Source organism: Scyliorhinus canicula, chromosome 20, assembly GCF_902713615.1.
Source record: "Scyliorhinus canicula chromosome 20, sScyCan1.1, whole genome shotgun sequence".
In the NCBI taxonomy this organism is placed as follows: Eukaryota; Metazoa; Chordata; class Chondrichthyes; order Carcharhiniformes; family Scyliorhinidae; genus Scyliorhinus; species Scyliorhinus canicula.
The window spans coordinates 28,012,925-28,022,361 of NC_052165.1; positions in this window are offsets into that span (position 1 = coordinate 28,012,925).

The window sequence follows — 9,437 nt, forward strand, 5'->3', positions numbered from 1 at the left end:
CAATACAAAGCAAATGCCTCACCTGTGGTGAATGAGATTCACACGGTATTATAGTTACCAATGTCACTCTGTTCCAAGTATATATATGTAACAATATTGTAAGTGCTGTTGCACTACCTGACCACCAGGGGGAGTAGCTCTGGGAGTACTCGAGAGTTTGTACTGGGCTCCCCCCTTGGCTCCGCCCAGAACTCCTCCCCCTGGAGCTGCTGTATAAAGATCCGTGCCACAGAGTCAGCCAGCCAGTTCACCGAAAGTTCAACGGCTAACAGGCTGGCTCTGTTGTAAGTATATTAAAACCGCTATTCTAATCCTACAAGCACGTATCCGTAGAATTAATAGTTCCAGCAAGTTAATATACTTACGAAACAGTCAAAGTAAATCATGGAAGCAGCCCTCAAGCCTGGACGCCTAGAACTCGACCCGCAGGATGCAGAGGCTAAGGAAATTTTTTCCCACCGGCTGAGAAGTTTTAAGGCCTACCTGGCAGAAGCCAGCACCGCTGGAACAACGGAGGAACAAAAACTCAGCCTACTGCATGCGAGGGTAAGCCACAGAATCTCCACACAGCTAAATCCGGACGGTTCTTACACCGCAGCGCTGGCGATATTGGACAAAATTTAGGTTAGGCCCATTAACGAGGTTTATGCACGTCACGTGTTTACGACTCGCCGTCAGCGGCCTACAGAAACGCTAGCCGAATTTGTACAGGAACTGAACAATCTTTCTCATAACTGTAATTATCAAGCCGTTACCGCGGCTGAACATAGGGAGCTTGCTGTGCGGGACGCTTTCGTAGCGGGCCTTAGATCTAACTATGTGCGCTAGAAAAGGGGGCCCAGGACTTAGACACTACTGTGGAGGCTGCTACCACTATGGAAGTCTCCTTCTGCAGCCTCACCTCGTTTCCCGCGGACCCCGCAACCTCATCGTGGACCCCCGACCAACAATCCCCCCAGGCCTGTGCCGCACGGCACCCCAGCTACCGCGCTGCCAAAGCCAGTTACTCTGCTGCCCCAGCCAGCTACTCAGCTGCTCCAGCCAGCTACTCAGCGGCCCCAGCCTGCCATTTCTGTGGCCAAAGCCAGCACCCGCGGCAGCACTGCCCAGCCTGATCCACGACCTGCAGCAGCTGCGGGAAGAAAGGCCACTATGCCAGAGTGTGCCTCGCCAAAAGGGCCCCAGTTTCTAACTCCCCAGTAGAGAGAACAAATCGCTCCCAATACCAGCGGGCCCGCGGGGCCCGAAACGCTGCGGCCTATGCCCCGACTCCGCCCCCTCCCACCACGTGTGATCCATGGGGGCCGCCATCTTGGCAAACCCCCACCATGCGGCCGGGCACGTGCGACTCATGGGGGCCGCCATCTTGGGCGCCATCTTCCTCGCCGCTCACCACGTGCGATTCATGGGCCCCATCTGCATCTGCATGCTCAGAAAGCTCATCTGAAGACTACGACTTCCCTGGGCACTCATCACGCGGCCCGCAACTCAGCGCAGCGATCCGGCATCAAGCTCGCTAGAACGTACCGGCATCTTCTCGACCGGACGCCACTCAGAAGACTACGACTTTCCCGGGCACATCACGCGGCCCGCTACTCAACGCGGTGAACCTAGATCAATCCCGCCCCAAGCACCTACGAAGTTCGATGGCGGAGGTCCAGATTAACGGGTACAGCACGCCATGCCTCTTTGACTCCGGGAGCACCGAGGGCTTTATACAGCCAAAGCTGGCAAGACGCTGTTCGCTTCCTATTTTTCCTGTGAGCCAAACTATCGCCCTCGCTTCGGGCTCCCACTCAGTCCAAATCCAAGGACGCACCGTCGCTACGCTCACAATTCGAGGCGCTAATTATTCAAAATTTAAACTTTATGTCCTGCCTGACCTCTGCGCGCCACTCTTATTAGGCTTGGATTTCCAGTGCAACCTCAAGAGCCTCACCCTCAGCTTCAGCGGGCCCCTGCCCCCACTCACTATCTGCAGCCTAGCCACGCTGCACATCGCCCCCCCTCCTCTCTTCGCCAATGTCACTCCAGATTGCAAGCCAGTAGCTACTCGCAGCAGGCGATACAGCCTACAGGATAGGGTGTTTTTCCGATCGGAGGTCTGACGGCTGCTCAGTGAGGGGATCATAGAGGCCAGTAATAGTCCCTGGAGAGCTCAGGTGGTGGTCGTCTAGACCGGGGAAAAATTTCACATGGTCGTCGACTATAGCCAGACTATAAATCGCTTTACACTCCTAGACGCGTATCCCCTCCCCAGAATTGCAGACATGGTTAACCAGATCGTCCAATATCAGCTATTTTCCACGGTGGATCTGAAGTCTGCATACCACCAGCTCCCAATCCGCCCGGAGGACCGCCACTACACGGCGTTCGAAGCCGATGGCCGTCTCTTCCATTTCCTCCGGGTTGCCTTCGGCGTCACTAACGGGGTTTCGGTGTTCCAACGAGCAATGGACCGAATGGTAGACCAGTACCGGCTGCGGGCCACGTTTCTGTATTTGGACAATGTTACCATCTGCGGCTATGACCAGCAGGACCACGACGCCAACCTCAACCGTTTTCTCCAGACGTCACAGAAATTAAACCTCACTTATAACAAGGAGAAATGCGTTTTCCGCACAAACAGACTGGCCATCCTCGGCTACGTCGTGGAGAACGGAGTCCTGGGCCCAGACCCGGACCGCATTAGAACTCCCCCTCCCTCATTGCCCCAAGGCCCTCAAACGGTGCTTGGGGTTCTATTCATGCTACGCCCAGTGGGTCCCTCAATATACGGACAAAGCCTGCCTACTCTTTAAGGCCACACGATTTCCCCTGTCTGCTGAGGCGCGCCAGGCCTTCAGCTGCATCAAGGAGGACATTGCCAAAGCAGCCATGCGGGCGGTGGATGAATCCACTCCCTTTCAGGTTGAGAGCGACACCTCAGAGGTAGCTCTAGCAGCCACTTTAAATCAGGCAGGGAGGCCCGTTGCATTTTCCCCCCGTACCCTATCCACTTCAGAACTCCGACACTCCTCTGTCGAGAAGGAAGCACAAGCCATCGTGGAGGCTGTTCGTCACTGGAGGCACTACCTCGCAGGTAGGAGATTCACCCTCATCACCGACCAACGATCGGTTGCCTTTATGTTTGACAACTCGCAAAGGGGCAAAATAAAAAATGATAAAATCCTTCGGTGGAGGATCGAACTCTCCACCTATAGTTACGATATTAAATATCGACCGGGGAAGCTCAACGAGCCCTCGGATGCCCTATCCCGTGGGACATGCGCCAGCGCGCAGATCAGCCGTCTGAAAGCCATCCACGATGACCTCTGCCATCTAGGGGTCACCCGGCTCGCCCACTACATCAGAGCCCGAAACCTGCCTTTCTCCAACGAGGAGGTAAAAGCGGTCACCAGGGACTGCCCAATCTGTGCAGAGTGCAAACCGCACTTCTATAGACCAGACAAGGCCCACCTGGTCAAGGCTTCTAGGCCCTTTGAACGCCTTGCAATCGATTTCAAAGGGCCACTCCCCTCCACTAACAAAACTGATCCCCTTGTTGAAAAGGTGCGCCTCCTCCATTCCAACCCCCAGTATGCATTCGTGGAGTTCCCGGACGGTCGCCAGGACACAGTATCCCTTCGGGACCTGGCACCCGCTGGATCCAGCCCCCCCCCCCCACCCCCACTGAGGAACCCCTTACCCCATTCCCTATGTTGCCGCCCCCTCGCTCCCCCGATTCCGCAAGCTTGCCCTACCGGTTCCACGCGCCAGCACCAGCCCACCCCCAGCGCCCCCAGTCTCTGGTCGAGCCAGAGATGTATGAAGTTTGGACGAGACCCGCCCCGGAGTCTGCCATCGTACCCCAGCTCTCAACACCCACCCAGCCACCGCAAGAGGCTGCAACCCCGGTGCTCCGCAGATCGAAACGAACAATTCGTCCACCGGACAGACTAACTCTGTGAAACACCACCACCCCCCTGCCGGACTCTATTTTTTTCACAGGGGGTGAATGTGGTGAATGAGATTCACACGGTATTATAGTTACCAATGTCACTCTGTTCCAAGTATATATATGTATCAATATTGTAAGTGCTGTTGCACTACCTGACCACCAGGGGGAGTAGCTCTGGGAGTACTCGAGAGTTTGTACTGGGTTCCCCCCTTGGCTCCGCCCAGAACTCCTCCCCCTGGAGCTGCTGTATAAAGATCCGTGCCACAGAGTCAGCCAACCAGTTCACCGAAAGTTCAACGGCTAACAGGCTGGCTCTGTTGTAAGTATATTAAAACCGCTATTCTAATCCTACAAGCACGTGTCCGTAGAATTGATGGTTCCACCATCACCCAAAATGCATAAGTAAAGACTATAGAATCTTGAACATCCCTGCCTTCAAAAAGGAAATTGAAGATTGCCACATAAGTATATATGTTCCCATTGGGTGTAAAAGGCATTGAAGTGTCTGATTAGCCATGATCATATTAAATGACGGAGCAGCCTCAGAGGGTTGAAAGGCTTATTCCTGTTGGCTGCCCTATGCTCCTACGTGGAAAGCTACAAGATATGTAACCAAAAAGATATGCATCTGTGTAAAAAAGGTAGACTTAGAAAATAATTTTACACTAAACTGTGAGAATACGACAAGAAGATACCGGTGTAACCAGCAAAGGCAACTCCCGGACTGATATCAGAAAGTTCGCTGCACATTGACTCATCACTGAACTGGGGTTATGGCATGCATAGATTCAACAACCTTAATGAAGATGCTTTAATGGTTGTTTTGGGTCACTGGAGTGTTGTTATAACCCTTAGGGAGGTCACAAGGTAAGGACAATTAGATTGCAGATCACCACCTCATGTCGAACAGATTGGCGGAATGCGGCGTGCCATTTGGACACCAGGAATTGGTTGGCATAGATAGGACCAGTCTCATATCGGCAGCACGATGGCACATCACTGCTGCCTCACAACTCCAGGGACCCAAGTTCAATTCTGGCCTCGGGTGGCTATCTGTGCGGAGTCTGCACATTCTCCCAGCGTCTCCGTGGGTTTCCTCCGGGTGCTCCGGTTTCCTCCCACAGTCTAAAGGTGTGCAGGTTAGGTGAACTGGCCATGCTATATTGCCCTTAGTGTCCAAAAAGGTTAGGTGGGGTTACTAGGTTACGGGATAGGGTGGAGGTGTGGGCTTAAGTAGGGTGCTCTTTCCAAGGGCCGGTGCAGACTCGATTGACCAAATGGCTTCCTTCTGCACTGTAAATTCTATGCTTCTATAAGTATGGGCACAAGGATGTGAATCGAATCAGCACATGTACCACCTCAATGGATGCATCCAAGTGACGCCGGATCCGATTCCGAAGGTTTCGGACCAAAACTGCCCCCAGCTCGAAAAGACACCTCCACCCCAGTCACCACTGTTGAACCCAGACGTACCTACCATAGAGAAACTGCTCTCGGATGTGGAGGATGGCGAAATGCTGGACGAGGATCCAATTGGTACTGATTCCGAGATTGACATGGACATACTGCCACTGCCTGAGCAAGTAGTGTCCATGACCCCGGCCAGTGCTGCGCCTACGACCCTGCTGAGACGCTGCACGAGAAAGCGATGCTCCCCAGTCAGGTCCATGCCACCGACTGCTACACGCTTGGCCTTCGACAGCTGTTGCCAGCTAAGACGCCGAAAGAGCCAGTGGTCCCTGTCGCAGACATGGACATGGATGTATTTCTGGATCTGGTGGTGGGAGGATGGGCGGGGAAGGGGGGGGGGGGGGCGAGGGATTGATGTTATAACCGTCAGGGAGGTAACAAGGTAAGAGGAGGTCCAGGTGACCTCTTTTGAATAAGAGTTCCCCAGGTAACGAGGGGGCGGGGTTTCCCGCTTAACTGAGAGCTCAGCTCTCCGGTGTAAAAACCCGGCCTGAGAGCAGGTTGGGAGGGAGGCCCTTTGGGGAGTGGAATGATATTGTGAATAAATAGAATCTTTGTTTTATACCTGGCTGATCCATGTGTGCTGCTTTAGCGAATTCTACAAGTGCAGTTTCATTAAACTCTGACAACATCTCTCCCTCCTGCTCACCATACAGAGCTATATGAGTGAGGTGTGCAGTACCTTCATAAAACCTGCCAATAAACACATTTAATCCACTAATTGGGGAACAAAAATAACCCTGACAGGATAACCTTTGACAGGTGTGCCCCTGTGCCCAGCAATACCGCTGCTCTCCAGCAGTCAGGTCCTCCAGTATCAAGGATTCCTGAGACAGGTTGTGATCAGAGGGGAATAGTTGCGATATTGAAAGAGGGATGCAGATGTCAGTCCAGTACCCTCTTCTTGTGAGAGCCAGCAATACTAACTGACTGGTGTTTTATTCACCATCGTGAGGATCAGCTGTTTCTGTTAATATGTTTTTCTTCAATCACAAGTTACTCAGCCAGTCAGTCGAAGTGACAAAACAGACTAAATTCTGGCTGAAACTGGATACTTGTGCATCAGAGCATCAATCGTACACAGGGTGTAGGTTCACGTCTATAATCCTCATGCCGATGAGCTCAGGAGCCTTAATCATGATAATATTGCAATGTTACGGAGCACCCCGTCAATTGAAAGAAAAATTCAGGGGGAAAGTTATTCCGGGTTACTCTTACCTACGAATAAAATCTTGGTGACGTCAAAGGACTGAGAACAAGCAATGATACCAATATCTGTATAGGAACTGAGAGTGAGATTTAATGAGCAATGTGCAAACAGGGGGCGCGATTCTCCGACTCCCACGCCGGGTGGGAGAATCGCGGGAGTGCCGGGCGAATCACGCCATGCCGCCCTGGCACCCCCAAGCAATTCTCCCACCCCACCCCCCCCAAAACAGCGTGTTGCGTTTTGCGACAGGCCGCTCGGAGAATCGCCGCTCCGGTCGAGCGGCGATTCTCCGGCCCGGATGAGGCGAGCGGCCTGCCGACTCTGACCGGTTCATGCCGGCGCCAACCATACCTGGTCACTGCCGGCGTGAACATTGTGCGACCGCTGCGTGTGGGGCCTGTTGGGGCGGAGGGAGGATTGAGCACCAGGGGCGTGCTCAGGAGGGGTCTGGCCTGCGATCGGTGCCCACCGATCGTCGGGCCGACGTCTCTGAAAGACGCACTCTTTTCCCCACGCCACCCCGCAGGATCAATCCTCCATGTCTTGCGGGCAGCGGAGGGGAAGACGGCAACCGCGCATGTGCGGGTTGGCGCCGGCCAACCTGTGAATGCATGGGTGACGTCATTTAGGCGCCACCGGCCGCGTCATTCAGGCCGTGCCGCTTTGACGCAAGCGTCAAGGCCCGGCGCACGAGATTGACACGCCACTGCTCCTAGCCCCCCGGGGAGGGGGGGGGGGGGAGAATAGGGGGCGAGGAGCGGCCTCCGACGCCGGAGTGAAACACTCCGGGTTTCACTCCGGCGTCGGCACTTTGTCTCCCTTTGGGAGAATTTCGCCCGGGGATTCGGATGAAAAACCCAACTAAAGAGTTGGATTCGTTCTTTAATGTTTATTTGGTAAAGACAATTAAAAGGGACATTGCTGATACTGGCAGCATTGCAACTTGAACCAGTACCACTTGATGGGGAGGGATGCGGAATTCAGGCAGGGTTCCTTCCCTTGGAGGACGGTGCTGTCTGTACACTATAAATTTCAACATTGTAAACCTGTGTGGAAAAATTATTTTGCTATGCATAGTGCACAAAATAATCTTTCCATTTGTTGCTGCATGATGACACCTGCTGAAAATTACATTGGACAAGGTCACGATTACATTGGCAGCACGGTAGCATAGTGGTGAGCACTATGGCTTCACAGTGCCAGGGTTCCAAGTTCGATTCCTGGCTTGGATCACTGTCTGTGCGGTGTCTGCATGTTCTCCCAGTGTCTGCGTGGGTTACCTCCGGGTGCTCCGGTTTCCTCCCACAAGTCCCGAAAGATGTGCTGTCAGATGAATTGGACATTCTGAATTCTTCCTCTGTGTACCTGAATAGGTGCCAGAATGTGGCGACCAGGGACTTTTCACAGTAATTTCATTCAGTGTTCATGTAAGCCTACTTGTGACAATAAAGATTATTATTATAAAATTATAAGATTAGGTTTAGTTGCAATACTCCCCTTTCCCAGGCAGCATTTACACCGACACCCATGCATTAAAAAATGTCACCTAGCCAATGAGCCTGTGATACTGCATCTGGTCATAAAAGAGAAGGATAGAAAAGTGTAGAAAATTTATAAAATTGGCATTTGGCTGTCCCGTATTTGTAATGTTTTGCTCTTTCAGCATTTCAATTCTTGCCTGTTAGTTTGCTTCATTTCTTTCCAAATTTAATAACTTCTTCTGATTATGCTGTGTTTTACTGGGGCAATAAATCCATTCACCTGTTCACCATTCTTTACCCTACATGACCCATTCTTATGTGTGGAAGCAGAAGAGTCAATGTCAGCAATCTGTTCATATTTTAGAGTTTGCGATTTTCCTAAGGGGTGCTTTGCCTATTGAGTGTTCAACTCAGAATATCTGGTGCATTGAGCGAGTGCTGGAATTTCTGTTCTGCACTCCTGACTGGCAAGGAGTCCTCCTGGAATTGTAACGGCAGAAATGTATCCTTTTGCCCCTTTCGATGATAGGGTAAGCATGTGTGAACAATATATTCTTTGAGTGTGTCAGAGCTTAGTAAGTACATCAACACGCCATCTAATTTATAAATACTTACTTTGTACTGCCAGAAAGAAAGAAAATGAAAGAAAGAACAAAAGCAAAAGAAAGGCATTTATCCACATTTCACAATCTTATGATGTCCCAAAGCACTTTACACTTCAGGAAGTACTTTTGAAATATAGTCACTATAATTGTAGAGTACCCAATTCTTTTTTTCCAATTAAGGGGTAATTTACCATGGCAAATCCACCTATCCTGCACATCTTTGGGCTGTGACCCACGCAAACACGGGGAGAATGTTCAAATTCCTCATGGACAATGACCAGGGGCTGGGATCGAACCCGGGTCCTCAGTGCCGTGAGGCAGCAGTGCTAACCATGCCACGAATGTAGTCACTGTTGTAATGTAGGAAACATAGGGGTCAATCTGAATGTACGCAGCTCCCACAAAGAATCGTGCTGTGATGTGCGATTGAGGGATAAATATTAGGCAGGACACAGCAGATAACGTACTTTGCTCTTCTTTGAACTAGACCGAGACACGGATTGAACTGTGCTGCTGGACTGCCTTGGTCTGCTTTAAAAGCCAGCGATTTAGCCCTGTGCTAAACCAGCCCCTGGTGGTGCAATGCACCAGATAGTCTGAGTTTACAACCATATGAGAGGTCCAGTTGGGTCTGGATTTAACATCTCATCCAAACAATAATACCCCTGGCAGAGCAGCCAGTCCCTAAGTACTGGAGTGTCAGCTTAGACTTTTTACTCAAGTCTTGGCCT